This window comes from Taudactylus pleione, unplaced genomic scaffold (assembly GCF_031769625.1).
Source record: "Taudactylus pleione unplaced genomic scaffold, aTauple2 ptg000073l, whole genome shotgun sequence".
NCBI classification, from domain to species: Eukaryota; Metazoa; Chordata; class Amphibia; order Anura; family Myobatrachidae; genus Taudactylus; species Taudactylus pleione.
In genome coordinates this window covers 5,982,365-6,009,739 of record NW_028284475.1, presented here as the reverse complement: position 1 = coordinate 6,009,739, position 27,375 = coordinate 5,982,365, and the positions used below count along the sequence as shown (strand labels likewise).

The 27,375-nt window shown below is 45.5% G+C and overlaps 1 pseudogene; it reads left to right on the top strand.

Annotated features, from left to right (window-relative positions):
* Positions 1 to 1,245: 1,245 nt before the first annotated feature.
* On the top strand, positions 1,246 to 27,375 carry LOC148532582 (NACHT, LRR and PYD domains-containing protein 12-like; annotated as a pseudogene).

The window sequence follows — 27,375 nt, the reverse complement described above, 5'->3', positions numbered from 1 at the left end:
TTTGTGTCTTTTTGTATGCTAGAATATAGGAAACAAAGTATTGATTTCTTCCCTTGAAGGTTGCATTGGGTGCTTTCCCTGTTGAATAATGGAGAAGAACCGTAAGGTAGCAAGAAGCAATGGTCCGTATTACCCTGTGCTGTGTAATTATACTGCATGTGACTTGTAAAGCTTAGAGATAATCAAGCTGAGAAGGAATCAATTAATCAACCAATTGTTTCCTGTGTAACTGGCTGTTTAAACCTTTTAGCAGCATTATTAATCGGCGTGAGCAGATATTGGTCATAGGGTCACTATTCATTATTTCTGCTAATGCTGGCAAGGCTACCATCTAACTTACTGATTCACATCTTGCATATATCACAGATGTGCTGTAATACAACGCAACCACTTGTTTCCTTGTTGTACATTCATCCAGCTTGCAGTAGATTGATGGAGATTGATGACGTCTGTCTCCATGATTTATAGTGACCTCTCATTAATGATGGGGTAAATTTATACCCCTTTTACACCAGAGCTAAAACCTGGGTTATTGCAGGGTTAGCCCGGGTAGCTCCTTGGTGAAAAAGGGAAGAGGGGTGGATCGCTAGGTCGAGTGACCTGGCAAACCAACCCAGGTAATTTGCAGGGTTTAACACGGGAATAACCCGTGAAACCCTGCAGTGTAAACCGCGCGATCCGGGTCAGGGCGACCTGGATTGTGCCGATTGGCCAGCTACAGTGGCGCTTGGAGATGACATCATCTCCAAGCGTCCACTTCAACGCCGGAAAAGGCGGCTTTCTGCAGACCCGGCTCCGGTGTGAACAGTGCCGACTCGGGAATATCCTGGGTCGGCGCCGGCTATATTCCAGGTCTGATGCGCATTGGAACCCTGTTCCAACCTCCGGGTCAGACCCGGAATTTAGGTGTAAAAGCTGTATTACTTAGGTGACAGTTTTTAGAAGTAGAAATGTTGCCTATAGCAACCAATCAGATTCTACTTAACATTTAACTAGCTCCTTCTAGAAGATAATAGCTAGAATCTTATAGGTTGCTATGGGCAACACCTCCACTTCTAAAAGCTCTCACTTTTGTAAATTTACCCCTATGCATCAATCTGATATATTTCTGGAGAACCGAGTAATGTAGCGCAAGAGCCTGTATTCTATTGCTCGCCTGGTGTCCATAGTATTGAGGTTTACTGCAATCTTATTATGTATGGCCTCCGTGCTGTGATAAGGCGGTGTGACCATTATTTCTTGGTAATGGTGAAGTACTTACTCCTCCGGTTCGATACAGATGATGCAAAGAAGTTCCATGAGCATGTAAATAAATATGAGGATTCGGCACTGAGGAGGATATACGAATATTACAGAGACGATCTCATCTACATTGTGGAATCCTTGAACGCTCACCATTTCCTAAGTGAGCTGAAATCATGGACTATCCTCGATCTGAAGGTATCAGAAATCTCACCAGGTTTCACAACAAATGTTATAATATTTCAATTATTTTCATGCTTCTAAACAAATAAAAAAAAATGTAGTTCCAAACCGCATTGATGTAGTGAAAGTAAAATTGCTATTTCATTTTGCCATGTCCTATTTGTTTATAAACAGCTGTTTAAGATACTAGAAATCAGGGGCAGTTTTAAGAGTAGAGAGGACCTGTGTGCAGACTCCATGCCGGCCCTCTCCTCTCTCTGACAGGCCTGTAGGTTCTGCCGCCGCCATTTTCTCTGCAGAGCAGCACTCTGGAGACTGCAGAGAGGTAAATATAGCTATATATGGGTGACCCTGCACCCATTATGGATACGTCATTGAAAGAAATGTATTTATTTTCTCTCTCGATCCCGCAACCAGCATTGTTATGCCGTTTGCCGAACTGCTTCCTGCTGCTGTAGTGCAATGCCTCCGGAGACTATCCCTACCTTACCCTAATTGATGCCTTCTCGCCTCCGTTGGCAGTATAGCTGGTACTTCTGCTGCTGCATTGGTTCTCTCCCCGGTGCTTGTGTCTTAAATAGACAGGCTGCTGTGCAGTGGGTCTGATTCAGAGCCGGACGCTATTTGCGGACGGACGTTCTGATAAAGGGGCCGGATATTTAAATTAAGCGCTCGCTCTTTGCGGTCTGTTGACGCCTCTATGTCTGAACGAGCGAACAAAACATGCGGCCGCTATTTTGAAAAAAACGCCCCCTGGCCGCTCGCACCATACGTCATCTCCGCTATTTATTAGATTAATCGAGTACATCGAATGGCGTCTGAACTGCTCGCTATTCTTGTGGTAGCAGTTTCCTACCGCAATCATGCGAGCAGTTCAGGCTAAAAGACACCCAACTGACGTGGTCAATGACGCTTCTTTGTTAATTATGCACACCCTTAAAACGCCCGTTTTGACCATTTGGCACACCTGCGTTCTGATCTCCACTCCCCGTTTTCAAGCACCTTCCCCTGTTACCACCCACAAACGCCTCATCCTGTCACTCAAATTAACAGGCATTCGCTATTTTGCCAGCACACGAGTTCCGGCCGCACTGACTGGTTCGCGAATGCGTTACAACCCATACGCAAGCGCAGATGTGCGAACATCGCTCGGAGCGAGCGAGCGGCCGCTTACGAGCGGCTCTGACTCAGGCCCAGTGTACGCTCCGTCTTCAGCGCGATGGATGAGGCGGCATACGAAGAGTGTTTGCACTGCTCGGGAGATCTGTTTAGCACTTAGCACTGTGCTTTTCCAGACCTGCCAGTGGCTTGGTGCTTGTAAATAGATGCAGGCTCCAACTAGTTTCCAAGTGGGTCTCCAAGTCTGTACCAAAAATGATTCAATGTACATAAGATTATGGGCCTGATTCAGACCCACTCGCGAGCGGCTGTCCGCTCGCAAGTGGGTCGATGGTGTGCACTGCGCATGCGCACGACGGAGGGAGCTCTGTCGTGCGCATGCGCCAGACGCGACGAGCAAAGGACTTTCCTTTGCTCGTTGTGTCTGATCAAAGGGGGCGTGCTGTCGATGTTGATTGACAGCACGCCCCCTTTGGTGGGCGTGCCGGGGGCGTGCCTCCCAGACGGGGGCGTTCCCAAGGGAACGCCTACCGTCAGAAGCCGGCCCACTGACATCACTAGTGATGTCAGTGGGAGTGATTTTGGCTCTGATAGAGCCAAAATCACTCCAGGGCCTTGCGGTTGAGAAACTCAACCGCAGGCTTCTGTACGCAGTGGCGATGGTCGCGATGGTCAAGACCATCGCGGCCATCAATCTGCACGCTCGTATAGGCTGTGGGTGGTGACCCACAGCTATACGAGCGTCCAGGAGGACGCTCCATAGTTATGGAGGACGGCCCTCATTCAGAGCGTGCGCTCTGCTCAGAGCGTCCGGCTCTGAATGAGGGCCTATGTCCATAATGTTCTGTATGGTGGCATGGTCTTCATGTAGCCAAAATCCGATCTCATTATTTAAGGATGCTATCAGGGGTGGAAACCATTATTTCCTTGTTTTCATAACTGGAACTTGCCTGTATATTTTTGCTGGAACTGGCATGATAGAATAGATGCTGAAACCCGCATTTATCTATTAAATCTCGATTTATTTCTTATTGAAATGATCCTGTGCCACAATGAAACTTAGAACAGATAATTTTATCAGTTTAGGTGTTTATGTATTTTTTTATACCAGAGTTTAAGTACACTGTGTATTGTTCAACGTAAAGTGTGAATCACAGTTTATGGGAGATTACAGAGATCTTATGTAAAACGTTTCTTGTTTTGTATCCAACGTTCCCTCTATACAATGTCACCCTCTTTTCTGTATCCCATTTTACTTTTCTGCCTTCAATAAAAAAAAAATATATATATATTTATATTCTAAGCATACATCCAGCATTGGACCACTTAAAGATGGTCTTAAACATCAAATTCCCTTATATGTATGAGAAGTGTCTCACACATTAATTTTAAAGACTTTTCGCATTAGGCTGCAAACAGTCTATAAATTGATTTATGCGATCTTGTTTTTCATCTAGCGCTATTTGTCAATGCGAGAGACCCTGGGTGACTCTGTCTATGCCGAGACGTTAGTACAAGACATATTGGGAGCAGGAAGAGAAGCCGTCATTGGATTCTGGAAATGTCTCTACGCCGTAAAAGTTGACCGCCCGCATCCTAATTTACTCGCAGTATTGGATGAAATCATTCGCACGGGTAACTGAATCATTTTATATAATTCAGTTTATATATATTATACACCCATCAGCAGTAACATTAAAACCACTGACCGGTGACGTGAATAACATTGATTATCTTGTTACAATGGCACCTGACAAGGGGTGGGCTATATTAGGCAGCAAGTGAACAGTCAGGGCCTGATTCAGAGTTGGGAATAGAGGCCCTGATTCAGAGCCGGACGCTCTGACAGAGCGCTCGCTCTGAATCAGGGCCGGGCTATTTGTTTTTTGGAGCGGCCTTCTGGCCGCTCGCATAGCTGTGGGTGACCACCCACAGCTATTGCGAGCGGGCCATGATGGTCACGATGGTCAAGACCATCACGACCATCGGGCTTGTGACGAGACCCTTGTGGTAGGGTCTCGTGGCCGCAAGCCCCAGAGAGCTTTCGGCTCAAATTGAGCCGGAAGCTCTCCACTGACATCACTTGTGATGTCAGTGGGGCCGCCCTCAAACGGTAGGCGTTCTCATGGAAAGTTTGGCCGGCCACGCCCCCGGCCCGCCTACCAAAGGGGGCGAGCTGTCACTCACCATCGACAGCTCGCCCCCTTTGTTGCGAGACCTGGAGCGACGGAGCGCCCGTTGCTATCCGGGTCTCGCGCATGTGCACGACGGAGCCGGCTCCGTCGTGCGCATGCCCAGTGGCCCACCATCGACCCGGTTGCGAGCGCTCAGCGCTTGCGACCGGGTCTGAATCAGGCCCAGAGAGAGAAATAGCACTTAACTGTGTACCTGGGCAAACCATGTTGCAATGCAAGGGGTGTAAAAATTTTTGCATGTAGGGTAAATACTGGCTGTTTTTGTATGTAGCTCACAAATACTGCACAGCATTATTATTACACTGCACTTTAGATGTCAGTTTGGACACCTCCCTCCCAAATCTAAATCTCACTGCACATTTTAAATCTGCCCCCCCTGCAGTGCAGCATGGTTTCACCAAGATGATCAGTTGAGAGAGAGATCTCTCTCTATTCCCAACTCTGAATCAGGCCCCCAGTTTGAAGTTAATGTGTTGGAAGCATGGGCAAGCCTATGGATCTGGGTGTCTTTGACAAGGACTAACTTGTGATGGCAAAACGGCAGGTCTTGTGGGGTGTTTCCGGTATGCAGTGCCTACCAAAAGTAGTCCAAGGAAGGACAACTGGTGAACCGGCAACAGGATCATTGGCACCCAAGGCTTATGTATGCATGTGGGGAGTGAAGACTATCCCGTCTGGTCCTATCCCACAGAAGAGCTACTGTAGCACAACATTCTGAAAAAAGTTAGTGCTGTCTATGATAGAAAGGTGTCGGAACACACAGAGCATAGGAGCTTGATATGTGTGGGGCTGCTTAGCCGCAGACCGAGCAAAGTGCCCATGTTGACCCCTGTCCACAGCTGAAAGCGCCTACAATGGGCATGTGAGCATCAGAACCTGACCACGGAGCAATGGAAGAAGGTGGCCTGATCTGATGAATCACATTTTCTTTTACATCATGTGGACGGCCGGGTGCGTGTGTGTCATTTACCCTTGGGAAGAGATGGCACCAGGATGCACTGTGAGAAGAAGGCAAGTTGGCGAAGGCAGTGTGATGCTCTGGGCAATGTTTTGCTGGGAACGCTTGGGTCCTGGCATACTTGTGGATGTTACTTTGACACGTACCACCTACATATAGGCTTCAAGCATGGAAGATAAAATGTAATGGTTGTGTAATGGTGGGAAGGCGGGTGTTACAAAGCTCTTATCAGTTTATCAGGACCCATCTTGTTGTTGGCTTCGCTTGTAACAACCCCCATTTCCCATGGAACGCCATTGCAGGAATTCAGTTCAGTGCGCTGTGCCACCAAGCATTGCCATATGTCCAGGCAATAGTTGGTGAACCGCGCTCATACGTGTGTATCTGCTGGGTGGGGTGGAGGTGTAGCTGAAGAGGGTGCGGTCGTGGGGTAGAAGGGGTGTGGGGGGGGATGGGTTTGGATGGGAGGGGCGTAGGGTTGTGGGGTGAAGGGGGAATGGGTGGGATGGGGTTGGGAGGGTGGGGTGGTGGATATTGGTGGTGGGGGGGAGGTTGGTATGTGTTTGTGTGGTGGTGTGGGGAAATAAGGGGGGGGGGGGAGAGGGGAGTGCTGCACCCATAGTAGAAGTACCTAATCCTACCGAAATGAGAACTGGAAAATAGGTGGGTCAGGTGCGCTCTCTGGATGTGCAGGAAGGGGATGAGTGTGTGTTATGTGGTGCTGGGGTGGAACAAAAGACAGAACAACCTGGTGAGGGGCCAAACCGTTTATTGAGAAGACACAGTGCTGCTCCGGAATGGTCCCGGGGGGGGGGGGGGTTATGTGGGGTGGTGTGGCTGGCTCGGGGGGGAAGGTGGGTGGACCCTTTTAGGGGGCTCTTTTCTGTGCGGTTCTGGACCAGCACGTTTTCCCTGCTGGATCCATGATCTACAGTCTTGGTAGCCGCCAGGGGGGTATGGTGGTGGCGTGGGCGAATATGCTGCTGAGCGCACCTGACCCACCTTTTTTCCAATTGCCGCATGTCCATCTGAGCACATTGCTATCTAATATGATGGCCAATCTCCAGTCATTTTACTGCGCACCTCTATGGGAAGCAGGGAGACATAAGCAAAGTATTAACATCTTTGTTGCAACTAGTGTACATTCCTGCTGCTTTATGTAATAATGCTGTAACTGACTGAGCTGGCCTCTGAGAGCATTCTCTGTTACTTTAAAGGAACTTCGCTCATCTTCTGATATACTCTGTGCTGCTGGGGACCCTGCTCCTCCCACTATATAACTCTCAGTCTGTGGCTTCCTGCTGCCTCCATTCCCCTCCTCACATCATGTCACTGCCACTGTCACATGCAGCCCTGTCCTCACTGACACATCACTCATCTCCTGATATACTCTGTGCTGCTGGGGACCCTGCTCCTCCCACTATATAACTCTCAGTCTGTGGCTTCCTGCTGCCTCCATTCCCTTCCTCACATCATGTCACTGCCCCTGTCACATGCAGCCCTGTCCTCACTGACACATCACTCATCTCCTGATATACTCTGTGCTGCTGTGAACATTCTGATGATCTATTATACTGCTAAATTGGATATCAGTGGATCACAATAAGCGGATCAGACTCAAATCAAAAGCAGGTGTAATAGAAGATGTAAATAAATTATCAATTCAGCTATTATAACACATGTCAAATTGGGTATTTCCTTCCATTAGGTTACAATCTGGAAATGCAGCTACTACTGGATGAATTTGGACACAACCTGAGTCCAGAAATGAAAGGTAAATAATTATTATGCTTTATATATATATATATATATATATATATATATATATATATATATATAGTGAAATGTTCCATCTCTGAGAGATTTGTATTTAGTCCTTAGTGTATATATGGACCTGCATCCTAAGCGTTTATACAGTGTGCTCGGATGGTTCGGGTTACGTTAAATAAATACATTTTTTTACGTTTATGCAAATCTCAGTGTTTCGTGGTCTCTTAAATATTTTGTACATTCTGGGGCCTGATAAAGTTTTTGAAAATCGTTTTGGAAAAGAAGAGCCAATTGGAATGCAGAAATGGACGGGGTTCAAATAATGTCATGGCTTCATAGTCAACAGGACAACCCTTGGGGAAAAAAAAAAAAGTGCATACAACACATCTAACGGGAAATGTATTTATCTGTGCAATTTTTAGTTCTTGTTTTGTCCATACTTTGTAAGCTTCATTACATAGCTCTGTCCCTGGCTGTCGGACATCCAGGGATTGTGCATACATAAAACAAAATATATATTTTTTTAAACCGCTGGCTCTGCTGGGAATTTCTGACCAGCCCATGCGCAGATTCACTGCGAGCGCCAGTCAGATGCTGAAGGAGGAAGAGTGTGATTCGCAGGAGTTAACGCGCTCCTCCTTCAGGCAAAAGTATTCGTTTTTTTTATATACATACAGCCGGAGGTGAGGCCACAGGTGATTCTTCTTCTTCCCCCTTCTTATCCCCTTTTCTTTTCTTCTTTTTTTTTTTTCCCTCTTTTCTCTCATTATTGATTTATGAATATTGAAGTGTAAACTATTATATTCCAATTTAAATGGTTTATATGATGATGTAATTTTGTACATTGTTGTATTACTATCTGAAATGTTACAATAAATATGTGTAACTAAAAGGTTTGAAAACCCAAATAAAAACATTTGAAAAAAAAAAAAAAAAAAAACATGCACCCGGTGTCTGGTCCTGCTTTGCATCGATAACGGGCGATGCAGGTCCAGACATTTACCACCCGATAGCCCGCCTTTCATACATCTCCCCCTCTGTCCACTAGCACGGCAGAACATGCTTGCAGCCAGCCTGATCCTGTGAGGTATATTAGTATTTAGAAAATTAAGCCACTTAAAAGGGACTTTAAAAAAAAAAAGGTATCTTATGGAAAATAAATTTTGGCCCAGGACATTACGTCATAGCTAATGAGAGGTCCTGCTTGTTCTTGCTGAAAAACAGCACTGGCTGTAACTAATAAACGCACAACGGAGCAATTCAATTGTTGTTACGATCGGGTGCGAGTGCTGCGGGCACCCATTATTTTCGCTCACACCCTCCTGAGGTGGCAAGCAGAAATCAGTAAAAAATTCCATCTTTTGGGCGCCTAAACGGTATTTTTCTTGTAGCACCCAGTACTCTGGGTGGGTTTAGCCGCTTTACACGGCTAAACCCGGTGCATTTGAGTGCGGTAAGATATAGGTGCCCACAGCAGTCACAACCAGCAACATAGCAATTGAATACCGGCCAATGGGCAACCATTACTTATTGGCACCCAATAACAATTGTATCTCCCCAAAAAAATGGTTCATTACACAACAATCTGATTGGGTCTAACTTTTTTTTTTTTACCTCCTTCAAAACAATAACAATGTTTAATGATGGATAACTTTTAAGACAATTATGGGAATTGGTTTACTTTTTACAGTGAATGAGAAATTTGGCTTAAAAAAATATATACATCATGAATCATGAGCTTTATCGTTACTTTTAGATTTATATTCCAATTTTTTGGTCATTTTTAGAAATTCAGGAAAATCACAAGCAACATCTTCTGGAGGTGACTCAGAAACTTGTGGAGCACAGGCCTCCGGGATCTACACAGGAACAGCAAAGCTTCTACATATCTGAGCGGTACGTGAACTTGGTTGTTGTCTCCACCGATCGCTTCAGGGAACGCTCTCAGCATGAGCTGATCGAGACTGGGAGAAACCATGAGGATAGAATGATAAAAGAACAGGTTCAGCTGGAACATATAACTCTGAACAAGCTCTTCCGCTGGTCCAGCCAAAAACTTTGTGATCCAAGTGTAGTGATGGTGAGCGGCGTCCCAGGAGTAGGAAAGACCACGTTGATGCAGAAGTTTGTCAACGACTGGGTGAACGGAAAACACTATCAGAGATTTGCTTTTGTCTTCTTCTTCAAATTCCGAGATCTCAACCGGCTGGGCGAGGTCAGCTTGGAGTTCATGATCCTTCAGCAATATCCCTATCTCCAGAGTCAGCTTGGCAACATCTTACAGGATCCAGAGAAGCTTCTCTTTATCTTTGATGGCTTAGATGAAAGTAAGCATACAGTGGATTTCACATCAGATCGCTTGTGTTTTAATACACAATGGAAAGAGAGCAGTAGCGCGATTGTGATTAGTTTAGTGAAAAAATTTCTTCTCAAAGGGTGCTCTGTGCTAATAACCAGTCGCCCAACCAAACTATCATTAACTGATTCTGATGTTTTCCAGCAAATTACTGAGGTCATGGGATTCTTCCCCAAAGAACGAGAGATGTACTTTGAAAATTTCTTCAGTAACAAGGAATTGTCCAAGAAGGCGTTTCATTATGTCAGGGAGAATGATATACTGTACACTTTCTGTTATATCCCATCCTACTGCTGGATCATCTGTATCAATGTGCTTCAAAGCCCAACCGGCAAACCATGAGCAGCTGATGGTCTCAATGCCCAAAACAGTCACTCAACTCTTAGTGACTTTCGTTGCCAATATTTTGGCCAATCACAGCCAGGATAAGCGTGGTGCTCGGAAGCTGATGACCTCTATGGGGTGGATGGCAGAACATGGAGTAATGAATCATCTCCTTGTATTTGACGAGCGTGATCTGGGATCATTTCATGTCGACACTTCCTCAAATCTCTTGTCAAGTTTCATGATGGAATCTGGTCAATCTCCGAATATGACGTTTACCTTCTTACATCTCACCTTCCAGGAGTTCTTGGCTGCTTTGGTCCATTATCTTGACTATTCTCCTGAGAAGTTACAGAGTTCTCTTGATAAATCTGAACTACAAACAGACAAACGAGCTGAGATATTTCTCCGCTTTCTTTGTGGTTTTTTGGATCATTCTACTACATACCTTCTGAAAAGTTTAGGGAAATTCTCCAATCAAGCTTTAAAAGACGTAATCATTTGGCTACAGAAGTCTCTTGTTGACGTCAGGAATGATGTAAATTTAGATATGGGGAAACTCCTAAGTATATTTGCCTACCTCTATGAGTCCCAGAGTAGACTTCTAGTAGAAGAATATGTAGGGCCAAATAGAGATTTAATATTTTCCAGCATCAGTCATCTATCACCTGTGGACTGCACCGTGCTGGCCTTTGTCCTTAAATACTGCAGCCAAACAAACAGGCTTAATCTATGCAACTGTAATATTCCGAGTGAGGGCTGGGAGAGACTGGCGCCGGTTCTAAACACTATCAAGCACATCAAGTAAGGTTTTAGAAGTTATATAATTATATATATATATATATATATATATATATAAGTATTTTCTTGACTTTCTGAGCCGAGAATACTTTTTTTTTCTTACAGAATAATGTGTTCCCATTTCAATGCAATGTACACAAATTATGCTGTTACACTGTTAATTGTAATTTCCCCTTCATCCACTAGAGGACACTGGAGCATAGACAATGGGCTATAGACGGTGGTAGAGTAGAGCCTGGCACTTTAAATAATTTAGAAGTGTGACTGGCTCCTCCCCCTCTATGCCCCCTCAGCACCAGTTTTAGAAATGTGCCTGAGAAAGCCGGTGCACATTGGGCTGTCTCCAGCTCTTGTTTGTTAATATTTAGGTTTTTATGTTACTTTTTTTTTTTATAATATACAGAAAACTACCAAATTATATAAAATGAGTAGGGGTTGATGCACAGTTGGAAGCAAAATTGATGTGAATAGTGTAACAAGGTTGGAGAATCCGTACCATCTCCTGGGGTAGATGGCAATGCGCAGCAGCTGAGAAATCACACAACGTCCATTGGTGACCTTGCCCAGTTTTATTATAAAGCAATAACAAAAGTAAATACCTTACCGCTCAGCACTAACTAAACACAGAATGGCCCTAGCTCACTAATAAAAATACAAGAAGTTTTTACCAGGCACTTGGTTTCAGCAGTATGTTTTCTCTCATAGAGACGGAATGGGTTTGAAATGCCGGCGGCGGGTTCAAATCCCGTCAGCGGATCCCCGACAGGATCAAGATCCCGACAGGGGCAGGTAAGTACCCTAACCTCCCCTGTCCCCCCCTAACCCTCCCTTAGTGGTGCCGAACCCTAACCTCCCCCTTAGTGCCTAACCCTAACCTACACCCGGGGTGCCTAAACCTAACCCCCCCCCAAACCTTACCCTGCTAGACTCCCTAACCCCCCCCCCCCCCCGCAGCTAACCCCTAAGCGTACCCCGGACTTACCTTCATTCGGAATGGAGACCTTAGGGTTCCAGCATCGGGATTACGACACCTGCCATAAATCCCTAGCTGGCATTCCGCTGTTGGGATTGTGACACTACATCCCATCGAGACACCATAGACTCTCATTTCCCCAGGTAGTGTGTCTCCCACTGATCAGTCTGACAGGCTTTAAAACACAGCCACACAGCCAAAAGCCCTAATTAGCCTACTGTGAGGCCAAAACCCCGAACTGGGCCTAATGAATAGAGCCCGCCTTCTCTCTCCATTCATAAACCCCAGGAACCCTTTTCCAGCTTTGTCAAACAGCCCACAAAGCTGTTAACAACACAGACATTTTCCTGGGTTTTCAGAATGCATAGGTTAGGAATCTAGGAAAAATATACCTGCCTTCCACCACAATGCCAGTGACCTTGTCACAATAGCTTAAAAAATAAAGAACATAGAAACATACAGTAGTCTACTATCACCTCTGGAGATTGGTCGCATGTGGGCCGCAATACTATATAGACATATATCCTGGAGTTTTCACAATTGGGAGAACGCACAAATCCACACCAGGTTCCGTAAGAAAACATACATTTAACTAGAGAATGTGCGGTATGGTTCTCCAGAAATCCGAATACACGAATCCGGATAAATCCGAGTTTCGGTTCTATTCTCCTGAGGAGATCCGGATAAATTAGAGTCGCGGCTCTGATCTTCCAGCGGTTTCGGAATTCGGGGTTTAAATCCGAAATTTCTGGTTTTGGATTGCAAAAAATAGCATGCTTTTTAGCTGTTTTTAAAAATTTGATTTAGAAAAATATTTATAAAATCCAGATCCAAATCACTTGAGGATGGTTTTACAAAACCAAAACACGAAGATGAATCCAGATCCAAAACCAAAACACGGGGGTCAGCGCACATTTAACATACAGTACCTTCAAAATGCATAGCAAAAATATCACACATCTCCATACAAAAAAACACCAGTAACTTTGATTTGACTAAAATAAGTAGACTGATAAGTTTCTGGGGCTACTATAAGGAGCTGGGTATCGCTGCATTAGCTAAGTTACCTAGTATACATGTGTACCCAGTAAAATTCTGTGTGTGAGGAGAGTTTCAAAAAATTACACCCTTAATGCAGTTAGGGGCCTATTCATCAACACTAAAATAACGTTTTAAGGACATTTTCCTTAAATAACGTTATTTTGGTATTCATGAACAGACTTAACACAGGAGATATCACAGATATTTCCTTGCTAAGTCCCCCTGCGTTAATTCCCACACTCCCCATACATTATTATGGGGATGTGGTATTCATTAGTATGGGGATGTGGTATTCATCAAATTCCGAAAATTATAAATTTTCGGAATTTGATGCAGTTACTATTCGCCACTGTGAGGTGGCGAATAGCAGAATCCACTTACCTGTATCAGCGTGTGCAGGTCCCCCGACGAGTCCCTCCGGCGCTCTGCTCCGTCCTCAGGCTCCGGAGGCTGGTCTGTCATGTGTGCTCCCCAGCAGAGCACAAGAAAGTTTAGAAAAAGAAAAAAAAATTATTTTTTTTTCTAATCTGTCATGTGGTCTGCTGGGAAACCACATGACAGACCAGCAGGACGGAGCCGGAGGCTGCTGCGCGGATAGGTAAGTCGGGGGGGGGGGGGGGAGAATCGGGGGGGTACGAAACTTAACGCATCTGTAGGCAGTGCTGCGCATGCGCTGGTTTTACAGATGTAACAGCGCATGCGCAGCACTGTTTCCAGATGCGATAAGGTAGTGTAGGCAGGGAAAAGTATCTATTTCCCGAAAAGCTGTCATCGCAAAAATGACAGCTTTTCGGAATAGATACTTATGGAGAGGTGGAATGATGAATTCCACCTATAATTAGCTAGAACTCCATGAGAGTTCTAAAGCCAATTATCTCCAGAGAATTTTAATGTTTAATGAATAGGCCCCTTAATCTGGAAGTGGTAGTCCTTCTAGTAGTGTGAAGCCATGAGTAAATCCTGGATGGTATCGACACCTGTAGCAGAAGTGATTCTGTTAATAGGAGAGTCCTATGATGCCTAGTATCATGTGGGGTACTAGGCCCAATAGCTTACATATTTTTTCTAAATTGGTTCAATGACTTTGAGAGTTTGAACTGTGTATTGGGGCATATTTGGCACAAGCCGAGATGATTGAACTCTCCTAGGGGGAGATTTACTGAGATTCGTGTTGGGCTGGAATTACAAATCGGAGCTCATGGCCAAATCATTTCCCGCGGCAAATTCTCACAATTACTAAGAAGCGTGTTGGGCTGACAATTGTCATTCGATGGTAATGATGCTCGTATTGTGGCGTTTGCGAGTTCAGTCGTATTGTCCCTAAATAGCACTGGAATTCCCAAATCTCTGTAGCGTGTTGAGCAGAAGTATACATAGATCATTGAGATTTGTGTATGCTTCTGCTTTTAAGTAATCCATTAAATTGTAAAATATTTAAATATTTAAATAAAAATTGATGTGGGGTCCCCCCAAGCACAACAAGTCCCATTTTCTTTAAGCCGACGCTGGTTCAAAAAATACAGGAAAAAAAACGTAGGGGTCCCCCATATTTAATGAACCAGCACCGGACTCTTAAATCCTAAAAATACAGGGAAAAAATGTCGTAGAGGTCCCCCTTATTTCTAAAACCAGCACCTGGCTCCACCAACTGGGGGGTAATGCCACAGACAGGGGACACACTTGACGGGTTCCCCCTAGCCTAAGCATTTGCCCCCCCAAACTAGTTTTCCCAGGCTGGGAATCCATGGGGAAGTGGAGTCTATCCCCCGCATCCCTGGCCGGTGAATGTGGCCTCCATAGTGTTAAATAATAGATACTGTATAAACAAATATTGTTTTTTACAAGGGGTCTAGAGGTCCCAGCAAGCCTCCCCCATATGCCGGTACTTGGTGAACTACTACTTTTTTCATCCCCCTCTCTGGGAGAAGCCCGAAGAGGAGATGCAGCTGGTGACTTCGGGGAGCGGGCTGGGCTCTCGCATCATTGGGCACAGAAAAATGCTGTGATTTGCTGCTCTTTGGGGAGGGGTGGAGCTTCATTTTAGCCCTGCCCCCTCCATATAGACTGCGATTTCCATTTTTATGTCCTCCACCTTGCCCACTTCACTAGGAAGTACTTGGGATGCGGGACATCCAGCTACGTGGGAGCCTCCTGCAACTCCGGAAGAGTAGGTAAGTATGGTATAGACATTAATAAGACCTAGTACTCGACTACTATTACTGGTAGTAGTACTAATCAAGGCACAGTGACTCTTTACTGGTGGCTCATTATGGTCTGAAATTAATCCCTACACACTCGCCAGCATAACGTCACTTTTTGTTTTCCAGCCTCTCTGCCACAGGCCTGAAGGATTCGCACGTTCACTTCATAACATCTGCATTAAATCATCATAAGTGCAGGATTCAGCAACTGAAGTAAGATTCTTCTTTCTCTAGCCGTACTGCGCTTGCCTCTATAAAGTTCTATTCTGCTCCGTGACCACTACTGTCTGTACTGATATTCCCCCCTGTACACAGGAAACTGGGTAACCTTAGCTGTGTGTATACTTAAAAGCTCAATTATAGCCAGGTCTACAAATAACCACCAGATACAGAGAAGGTAGTCATCGGAGTGCTAGGGTTCAGAAGCCGGGGAGGTAGTAGTCCACAAACCAGGAGTCAATGCACTGGAAAGCAGTTAGGAAGGTATAGGGTTCCCAAAGCTGGCTCACAGGGGACAGAGGAGATCTCAATAATCTAGCAGAGGGTGTAGTGCAGGAAGCAGTAGATATCGGCCTGGAGATTCATGCAGGAGCATTAGGTGCTTGCAGCTCATTAGGTTGTTAATTTCCCTGTCCAGTCTTGTGCTGCTCTGGATCAATGAGAACACAACCCTGTTGAAAGTAGTTGAGTGACTCTGTGACTCCCTGCATAGAGGCTGCAGTGCTGTATTACACAGTTTACGGTTTCAAACCAGGAGCACCCGGCTGTGCCAGGCGACGTGATGAACCAACATCTGCTGTACCTGTACTTTAGCTTTCCACTTAACAAGGTACTGTAGCTGGCCTTGTCGAAGTGCTGGATAGCCTCCACGATATACTCTAGATGCCCCACGGCTCAAACTTATTGGGGAGCAGTCCGAAAACAGCAGCACCAGGCGGTGTCAGACAGCATGAAAAACCCCTAACTAAGAACAGTGAGGCTCTAGTGACGGAAATAAACATCAGTAATACAGATGTGTCCACGCTTGTCTAGCGTCCATACGACATGTTGCGCAACCTAGCTATTTGCACACATCAAGGCACCTTGTAACGTATTCAGTCGCAGATTAATGTATTCAGCTGCAGCACAGTGTACTGAGATGCCAAAGGGTGTAATACCGGTTTCTGTCCACCAGATGTAGTTTTTGCTAATCGTCACTGCGCATGCGTGAAACCACTGCAGCATAAAGCACTGACAAGCAGGCTACTCTCTTACTGTACTGTATAGTGTCAACGGATCCGCTGCTCCTGGAAGAAGATGCTATAAATTTGCAGATAAAGAGTACTATAGAGCAAACCATCTGAGCAACCATGCACAGGGAGGTTATCCTGCTTACTGTAAAGTATCTTTTTGCTTGCAATAATGTTGCAGGCAGTGGTCTTATTCAAAGTGCGAGCAGTTCAGACTCACAAAGGCAGGACAATGTAAGCCTCCTGCAGTTCAGACTCACAAAGGCAGGACAATGTAAGCCTCCTGCAGTTCAGAATTACAAAGGCAGGACAATGTAAGCCTCCTGCAGTTCAGACTCACAAAGGCAGGACAATGTAAGCCTCCTGCAGTTCAGACTCACAAAGGCAGGACAATGTAAGCCTCCTGCAGTTAGACACACAAAGGCAGGACAATGTAAGCCTCCTGCAGTTCAGACTCACAAAGGCAGGACAATGTAAGCCTCCTGCAGTTCAGACTCACAAAGGCAGGACAATGTAAGCCTCCTGCAGTTCAGACACACAAAGGCAGGACACTGTAAGCCTCCTGCAGTTCAGACTCACAAATACAGGACACTGTAAGCCTCCTGCAGTTCAAACTCACAAAGGCAGGACAATGTAAGACTCCTGCAGTTCAGACACACAAAGGCGGGACAATGTAAGCCTCCTGCAGTTCAGACACACAAAGGCAGGACAATGTAAGCCTCCTGCAGTTCAGACTCACAAAGGCAGGACACTGTAAGCCTCCTGCAGTTCAGACTCACAAAGGCAGGACAATGTAAGCCTCCTGCAGTTCAGACACACAAAGGCAGGACAATGTAAGCCTCCTGCAGTTCAGACACACAAAGGCAGGACAATGTAAGCCTCCTGCAGTTCAGACACACAAAGGCAGGACAATGTAAACCTCCTGCAGTTCAGACTCACAAAGGCAGGACAATGTAAGCCTCCTGCAGTTCAGACTCACAAAGGCAGGACAATGTAAGCCTCCTGCAGTTCAGACACACAAAGGCAGGACAATGTAAGCCTCCTGCAGTTCAGACTCACAAAGGCAGGACAATGTAAGCTTCCTGCAGTTCAGACTCACAAAGGCAGGACAATGTAAGCCTCCTGCAGTTCAGACTCACAAAGGCAGGACAATGTAAGCCTCCTGCAGTTCAGACACACAAAGGCAGGACAATGTAAGCCTCCTGCAGTTCAGACACACAAAGGCAGGACAATGTAAACCTCCTGCAGTTCAGACTCACAAAGGCAGGACAATGTAAGCCTCCTGCAGTTCAGACTCACAAAGGCAGGACAATGTAAGCCTCCTGCAGTTCAGACTCACAAAGGCAGGACAATGTAAGCCTCCTGCAGTTCAGACTCACAAAGGCAGGACAATGTAAGCCTCCTGCAGTTCAGACACACAAAGGCAGGACACTGTAAGCCTCCTGCAGTTCAGACACACAAAGGCAGGACAATGTAAGCCCCGCTCCTATCCATCTGCAAATGTCCACATTTGGTTGGAAATCCTAGTGGCGTCCCCCAAGGTGACACCTGGTGCAGGGAGGGCTGTGTTGTGCATGCCGTCAAAAAGGGCATGGCCTTGCGGGTAGGGTGCGTGACCCCGCGCTCTGAACCCACATTGTAATCACTCCGGGTGCGGGGGGGGGATCCTGGAGGTGCGGACTGCCCCCGGGGACCACTCTGTGTGCAGTGCCGCCTCCTTTACTGTGTCAGGAGCCGAGTGCTTCATGTAATGCTACAATGCAGCACCCGGGTCAGCACTTTGGTGTCACCCCCTCGGCAGGTGACACCTGGGTGCGACCCGCATCTCCCTTTTGTGACGCCATTGGAAGTCCTAACCTTGCAAGGTCTGTAAATCAGGACAATTGTGACAGATGGGATATTTTTTTTTCTTTTGTCATCTTTTTGGCTAGGGCAGGGATTTACAGAGCCCAGTCTTCAAGTTACCAACTCATTTCTTTGTTATTCCAGTGGTGTTTGGCTCTTAGATTACATCTGTAAATGGCCAGTCGGCAGAAAAACATTGTATATAAAGAGTGGAGCTATTGCCACAAATTTAGTGTCTTATTGTGCTGACATTGTAACTAATCTCGAATGATTCCCAGGTACATTATATACAGTATGGTAAAACATCAGTGCATTGTTCCTACACTTTACTCTTTCTGGTATAGAGTACAGGTGTCCTTAGTGACTTTAAATAGTCTTATATTTTGCAGGGGTGGGGACGCATTACCTTATACTTTAGTAGTCAGACTGAAACAATGTGCCCAGCATAATATGGTGTATGCAAGGAGCTGGGAGTGGCGGGATAGATAGGAGAAGGTGCCCAGTACTGTCAGCGAGGCGTCCCCACAATCTTGTACTCATGCCCCCACCAGTGACACACCAGCGCCTCAGGTGCTACATACTCACGACAGGGTAATGACCGTGCACCCCGCTTTCCCCACTAAGTGCTATTGTCCAAAATTCTTCTTAGTGTCCCCACATTTACAGTGACACTAATCATCTATAGCTAATCTAGCCGCTGTACTTCCTGCTTTATGCAGCACCAATTCTAAGGGGTATAATTACTAAAGTGAGAGTTTTTAGAAGTGGAGATGTTGCCCATAGCAACCAATCAGAATCTAGCTTTTATCTTCTAGAAGGTGCTAGATAAATGATAAGTAGAATCTGATTGGTTGCTATGGGCAACATCTCCACTTCTAAAAACCCTCACTTTAGTATATATATACCTCTAATAGTTATAAGCAGCGACAAACAAATAAAAAATGTGCCCATCCATTCATTCTGATTTTGCCCTCCAGTTTGAGTAATAACATGCTGACGGACATGTCCTGGTCCCACCTGGTGTCTGCGGTAAAAAAATCAGATCCTGAGGAAACTTGTCTGGCAACTATCTGGGAGGTCCCCGCTTCTGTGACTTGGCGAAAGCTCTGTCCTGTATAACGTGCCGGATAGAGGAGTTATAGTGAGTATACCAGATCCGTACAGGAGCAAGGCATGCTTTCATTTGCACCATTTCTCAGGAGTCAGGCACTAGTATATGTGTGTATATATATATATATAGATATATATATTTATATATATATTATCCTTTTTTAGTAACACAAAGAAACAACCTACTGATTCTGATTTTCTCTTTCAGTTTGAATGGTATTTGGCTGACGGACAGTTCCTGCTCCGAGCTGGCATCGGTGGTAAGATATAACCGCTTCCTGAGGATACTTGATCTGTCCAATAATGATCTAGGCGGTCCTCTATGCTGTGACTTGCTGGCAGCTTTGTCCAGTCCAACATGCCGGATAGAGGAATTATGGTGAGTATAACAGATCTGTACAGGGACATGTAGGGCAATATGTGAGCAGCGCCTCCTCGTATACATTATAATGGTGCACACTGCCAGTACGCGGTGGCATGATCATCAGCTGACTTAATTGTGCCATGGATGTGGGCCCTATACTCCGGGAAAACAAAATGGCAGCATGCGCTATAGTCCAGAACTATCTTCGGGAATATAGTGCATTGTGATGCAGGGCCAATGACGATACAATTCATGGCGAAACGCGTGTGAGGGTTATCTAATCTGATCTAATTTGGAGGTTTCTCAGAGTAGGCAAGTTCCAACTTTTCTTTTAACTCCATGCCTGGGAGCTGTCACTGTACAGAGTGCAGCCATGATCTAGATGGTCCGTGTCAGCTGGTGTTGCATATGCTTCCGATAAAAGCCCGTCTTCATGACTGTAGCGATGGCAGGGCCAGCGGAGGAAGAGATCAATAATATTTGGTCCTCAATTTTTTAACCTCTTAAATGGCTAAGATTTTTTCCAAAACCTCTCAGAAAGGGTTTTTTTTATGACTAATTTAGAAAAGCTATTTATAACTTGCCTTACACAATTTTTTAAACACAACATTAATATCGATTTTTAACATATTGGACTAATGATGATCGGACCATTGTGACTTGGCATTTCCTCACTGGCTGCTCTGAGCAGACACCAAGTATACACTGGGGGGGCTGAAGGCTACTTCATCTACATTTCCCTGGCTCATCTCTGCAGCTGTCAGGTGGAGGAACCCATCGTGCTGCCCAAATAGCAGTGATCAGCAGACACTTGGAGATGGTGTAGGGATGCAGAGGCGCTGGGTGGTCTCTTGGTTAGGGGTCGGCTTTTGGAAGGTGATCTTCCGGCGGCTGCCCAGTGTGCGTTTCTGACTGGACCCAGCATTGGGTGGGTGCAAGTTCCCATACTTATGATGATGGCTGCAGCCGGGAAAGCATCCCGGCTGCATCCATCCTTGCGGCTTCATGAAGCCGCAAGGATATCACATTAACATAATGTAGTAAATCGGTCGTGCACAAATGTGCGCATATGTTGGCACTTTGTGGCTGACTCAGAATCACTCTTTTATCTTTAGCCCAACGGTGCCTCTGTCATGTGACTACTGCCCATATTGAATAAAGACATTCTCGTAAAAGTCATTTTATGCCATACATTCAAGCCTGTTTGTTGTAATACAACCCGTTATTTGAGTGTTCATACAACACTCTCAAGCTACATACTGTATGCAGAAATATGTTTCCTTTTAAACTGACTTTATGAGAATATAATACTTGGTTCAAATGGCTCATTAGAACCAATTTTTAAAATGTTTTTGCTGGTGGGTTTTACTGGAGTTGATGGAGAAATGTCTTAGCCCCCATTACACATTAGCAGGACTAACACTTTCTTTTTGCCACCAATATCATTTGCTTCAAAGTAAAGTTCCTCTCTTTCTACATATGTCACCCAATCTTCTATAGTGCCCAAATTCACACTGCCAATATACAGTATCCTGACATATTTTGGGCTTCATCCTTTGGATGTTTTTGGATGCGGTTTTATCCTTGTTACCAGTTCTGGTCTACGTACAGTAGTTTTGAATAAACAAGATGATCACTTGGGATTGAGAGTTGAGTTCTTACTATTGAGCACATATAACAAAAACATGACCGGGGATTGGGAGAAGATAACTGAGTGCATCGTAAGGTGACATTGAGCGCCCCTCTAGGCTGTTCCGCAAGCCTGAGAAGGGTGCCCTCGGTGTCAGCATCAGTTACACACCCCTCTTTACGGCTCTGGTTGGGAAATTGAACAAACCTAGAACGCACACGTACTCCTACCTGGAGGCTCTGTAAAGTCACCTGCATATTTACAACCCAAATCTGTGTTATTAGTTGCTGATATAGCTCAATTGTAGATGCATTACATTACATTAGTCTTTATCTGATTAATGCAAATGCACACTGATCGCATCACATTTCATGATTTGTTGTTCTCTTTTTCAACAGTTTAAGGATTACTAGACTAACAGAGAGTACATGCTGCGCTTTGGCCACTGCAATACACAATAACCAGTCCCTGAAGAAACTTGACCTGTCTGATAATAGCCTAGCTGGTCCTCACTTCAGTGTGTTGGTGGCAGCTGTGTCTAGTCCAGCCTGTCGGATAGAGGAATTACTGTGAGTACAACAGATCTGTACGTGGGCGAGACACTGAACTGGAGCTTTGCTAGCATGAAACAAAGAAGCTTGATGTTCACTCAATATCCTGGTGCTGTCTTCTGTTATCCCTAACTTGGCCTGTTTTTGGATTATGAGCTTGTCTGCTGCCAGCCTTGACCCAGCTTTGTCTAATCGTTTCTGCTTGTCTGCTGCCAGCCCTGACCCAGCATTTTCTAATAGTTACTGTTTGTCTGTCATCAGCCCTTATCCAGTATTTTATCATTTAAGTCGTCTGCTGCCGTTCCTGTTTAACTCTAGCATTTAATTCTGTGTCTGGACACTAATACTCAGTCTGGCTACTAGTATTCAACATTGGGCCATCCTGTATAGTCTCCTGGGGGCATCAGAATATTGGTAGGTGCAGAACTGTGGGTCTCATCACCGTTCTGGTCCAAACAAAAATATTTAGCTTTTGAAAATATGAATTACAAATACACTTCCTGGGTCACGATCTTGTGATCTCACTGTTATACAGCCCAGGCTTAATGTACATACACACTCTGTCTGATTGTATCACAAATCATGATTTGGTGGCTTTTATATCTTTATTTTTTTTTATATTTCTACAGATTGAGTTATAATAGCCTAACAGAGACTTCTTGTTGTCAATTGGCCTCCATGATACAGAATAACCAGTCCCTGAGAAAACTTTACTTGTCTGGTAATAACTATCTGGCTGGTCCTCACTTCTGTGACTTGATGACGGCTCTGTCCAGTCCAGCTTGCCGGTTAGGGGAGTTATAGTGAGTATAACAAATCTGTATGTGGGTAAGACAAGTACTGTAACTCAAAGCAAACAACCAGATGCCATCTCAGCCTAACTAGTTTGCTAAACGGTGACGTTTGTGCGGTATCTCTGCGAAGAACTGAAACACTAAACCCTCTTTCACATAACTGTATTGGAGCATTATTGGCTATATGGAAAGCAACTTTGTAACATCCTACTACATTACTTTGCCTAAATTGTTTTCTTGAAGTGTAGAACATATGATAGAAGGATGAAAAATAATATGGAATTTTTGCTCGCAGAAGAGTTACTGTATATCTAACATTAAAAAAGAAAATCTTAGTCCAATACAGAGGTCCCCAAATGCAGGCCTCAAGCCTCCCCAAAAGCTCATATATCAGAGCTATCCATGGTTGAGCACAGGTGTGTTAGGATTTGCGGATAGCAAATCATCTTGGTGGTAGTTCCCAGTTCTTATGGTGCGTACACACGATCAGATTTTTTCTTCAGATATGGACGATAACGATTTAAAAATCGTTCAGTCGTTCATATCTGATGGAAAATCGTTCATATCTGACATGCCTGAACGATGGACGATCAACGATGCGCGTTCCCGATGGTCAGATAACGATTTCTGACATCTGATGGGTTTGCAGTCAGACTTGGACGATTCCATTCATTTTAATGCAGTCAAAAATCGTTCAAATCGTTCAAAACTTTGGTAAAATCGTTCAAATCGTTCAATCGTTCAATCGTTCATCTGACAAATCTGACAAGTCTGACAAATCTGACCGTGTGTATGCTCTATTAGTGTAGATACTGCATCATGTCCTGTCCTTTTGCTGGCTTTTTACAAGTAGCTGGAAATCCTGTCTTGTCTGTGTCCATTCATGGCCTGTCATTCATGTCTGTCTGTGTGTTGTTTCATGTGTTCACTAATTAACTAGCTCTCTCTGCAGAGCTCAGGTGCACACATGCTTTTGATTAGGAAGTGCTCTCTCCAGGAATTGGTTCTGTTTGGACCCTGCTTCCTTTAGGTTTCAGCCAGACTTTCACTTCACTGCCGGTTATACTGTCTGACAACCAGTGTATGCATGTCTCTCTGAAGTCTAAACTTTCGCCGATCTCTCCAAGTTCCACAGTTCCAGTGTCCTGCACCTATTTGTCTGTTTTATATTTACCTGTGAAATATATCCTGCTGCTGCCTGTGGCACGTTGATTCCAGAGTCCAGCCAGGCCGCATCATAGCCTGCATCTCGTCTCGGCTGTCATAGCCGCATCATGGCCCGCAAGGCCGCATCATAGCCTGCATCTCGTCTCGGCTGTCATAGCCGCATCACGGCCCGCAAGGCCGCATCATAGCCTGCATCTCGTCTCGGCTGTCATAGCCGCATCACGGCCCGCAAGGCCGCGTCATAGCCTTCATCTCGTCTCGGCTGTCATAGCCGCATCACGGCCCGCAAGGCCGCATCATAGCCTGCATCTCGTCTCGGCTGTCATAGCCGCATCACGGCCCGCAAGGCCGCATCATAGCCTTCATCTCGTCTCGGCTGTCATAGCCGCATCATGGCCCGCAAGGCCGCATCATAGCCTGCATCTCGTCTCGGCTGTCATAGCCGCATCACGGCCCGCAAGGCCGCATCATAGCCTGCATCTCGTCTCGGCTGTCATAGCCGCATCACGGCCCGCAAGGCCAAATCATAGCCTGCGTCTCATCTCGGCTGTCATAGCCGCATCACGAACTGCAAGGCCGCATCATAGCCTGCATCTCGTCTCGGCTGTCATAACCGCATCACGGCCCGCAAGGCTGCATCATAGCCTGCCTCTCATCTCGGCTGTCATAGCTGCACCACGGCTCGCAAGGCCATCTAGTACCTTGTGTCTATTTTTGTTGTGTCCGTCCAGTTCGTGTCTGTTTTCTGTCAGTCTTGTCATAGTCTATTCTTGTCCTGTCTAGTCCAGTCCAGGTCGCTCCTGCCCTGCAGCAATTAGTTTTGTCGTGCCACTCATTGCCTGACTACCCAGCTGCATCACTGTCCCTGGACATTCCTGAGACCCATTATCTGTCGCTGCTGTATCCTGTCCATTCCGCCTGTTTAAATACCATTACCTGCAGCCTCACTCCAGTTAGCCAGTTGTGGAAGGACTGCCACATCACCATCCTGTCTTGTCCTAGTCAGCAGTCCTGCGGTCTCTCGTGGGTTGTGTAAGCCTCTGCTGCTAGAGGCATAAATCCAGGTGGCCACCTAAGTACCGGTGTGTAAAATAACCTCACTAAGGGAACAGCGGGTGGCTGTTATTGGTGGAAGATCCTCTCCCTGGCTCTAGAGGTCTTACACAACTGTGCGAGAACAGTAACAAGGTGGTTAAATCAAATTGACGGAGGTAATAATTTAGTCACCTGTGCTCAACCATGGATCTATTTAAAACCTGAACTGTGGCAGCCTTGAGGGCCACGTACGACTTTGGCTCAACTTTGGGCAGATCAGTAATGCTTTCCTGGTTAATATTATATATCCCACAGCTGACTGGGCTATTTGTGGTATATTACTACGGGGTACTAGGATTTCAATAGGTGGTCGTGCATTACTTTTAGTGGTCTCAGCCGCTGCTAGAAAAACTACACATCAGATGTGGATTCAACCAACCCCAACATCCATGGCATTGTTTTCAAGAAAAGTTACTTTACATTTTCCGTATGGATTGGGTGGAGGCCTCCTGATTGAAAGAAAGTCGCACTCAAAAACTATGTTAGTTATGGGAGAGTTACACTGCCATCCTCTCAGACCCACTTGGTATGAAACCTGTACCTATATGAATGATTCCCCCCTATTGTGATGAAGACTTGGCGACTTGCTCATATGGTATTCTATAAAAGGAAGACATTCATTATAATACATTTTAATCTCATGGTTATACAGCCACATTGAATGCACATACACAGTCTGTATCATAATTCACAATTTTTTGGGTCGTCACAACATGTTTTTTCTGCTTTTTCTACAGCTTGAGGTGTACTGGCCTCACAGAGAGCTCCTGCTGTCATTTGGCCTCTGCGATACACAATAACCAGTCCCTGAGGACACTAGATCTGTCTGGTAATAACCTGGGAGGCCCTCACTTCAGTGACCTGGTGGCAGCTCTGTCCAGTCCAACATGCCAGATAGAGGAATTACAGTGAGTATGACAGACACTGTATATAGTGGTGACAGCTCTGTCCAGTCCTACCTGCCGGATAGAGGAATTACAGTGAGTATGACAGATACTGTATATAGTGGTGACAGCTCTGTCCAGTCCTACCTGCCGGATAGAGGAATTACAGTGAGTATGACAGACACTGTATATAGTGGTGACAGCTCTGTCCAGTCCTACCTGCCGGATAGAGGAATTACAGTGAGTATGACAGATACTGTATATAGTGGTGACAGCTCTGTCCAGTCCAACCTGCCGGATAGAGGAATTACAGTGAGTATGACAGATACTGTATATAGTGGTGACAGTTCTGTCCAGTCCAACCTGCCGGATAGAGGAATTACAGTGAGTATGACAGACACTGTATATAGTGATGACAGCTCTGTCCAGTCCAACCTGCCGGATAGAGGAATTACAGTGAGTATGACAGATACTGTATATAGTGGTGACAGCTCTGTCCAGTCCTACCTGCTGGATAGAGAATTACAGTGAGTATGACAGATACTGTATATAGTGGTGACAGCTCTGTCCAGTCCTACCTGCTGGATAGAGAATTACAGTGAGTATGACAGATACTGTATATAGTGGTGACAGCTCTGTCCAGTCCTACCTGCCAGATAGAGGAATTACAGTGAGTATGACAGATACTGTATATAGTGGTGACAGCTCTGTCCAGTCCAACATGCCGGATAGAGGAATTACAGTGAGTATGACAGACACTGTATATGTGGGTGAATCTATCTATGGTTACCCACCGATGGCTGTCCATAGCTCATGCTCCCAGCCACATTACAGAAAAAGCATCCACCTTTACCCACACTGGTATTAAAAGCCCCCTGTCCCCACATTTGCAGTAGAAGCACCTCCCCACACTTGCAATAATAACCCTATCCCCCTAATTACACTTACATTACAGGCCGCCCTTACACTCTTGCATAAAAAAACACCACCTTCCCCAACAGGTATCTTCTTCCATCTACAGCGTTGTATCTTTTCTCTTGCTGGATGTACGCCTGAGACCTGCTGGCAGTGATGAAGAGTCGGTGGGCGGTTACACACACCGGCGGCAGTATATGGAGTAATAGATCAATACTAAAACTGTAAAGTGACTGGTCGTCCGTAGCATAATAGGGGGGGTTCAGGCAACTAGGATTTGAGACATGGGTGTGGTATTATTGTAGAACGTTCAGTTCACCCGTCTCCTTGTAGTACTTTGTATCTCCTGTAAATTGCATGGAATGTTTTCATCCTGTGTCTTTGCAGGCTCAGGGATACCTGGCTGAGAGATGAGTCGGCCCCACTACTGGTCTCACTGAGTGACAACACAAACCTTACTCACCTGGATCTGAGCTCCAATGCCTTCCAAGACTCTGGCTACAACTTCATCAAGGAGCTTACACAGAGATCTAACAGCCTGAAAGAGATCAGGTACAGAGAACTTACTGTGGCTGTATCTGCATGTGAAATGCTACGTTACAATGTCTCACAGGCACTGACGCTGTAA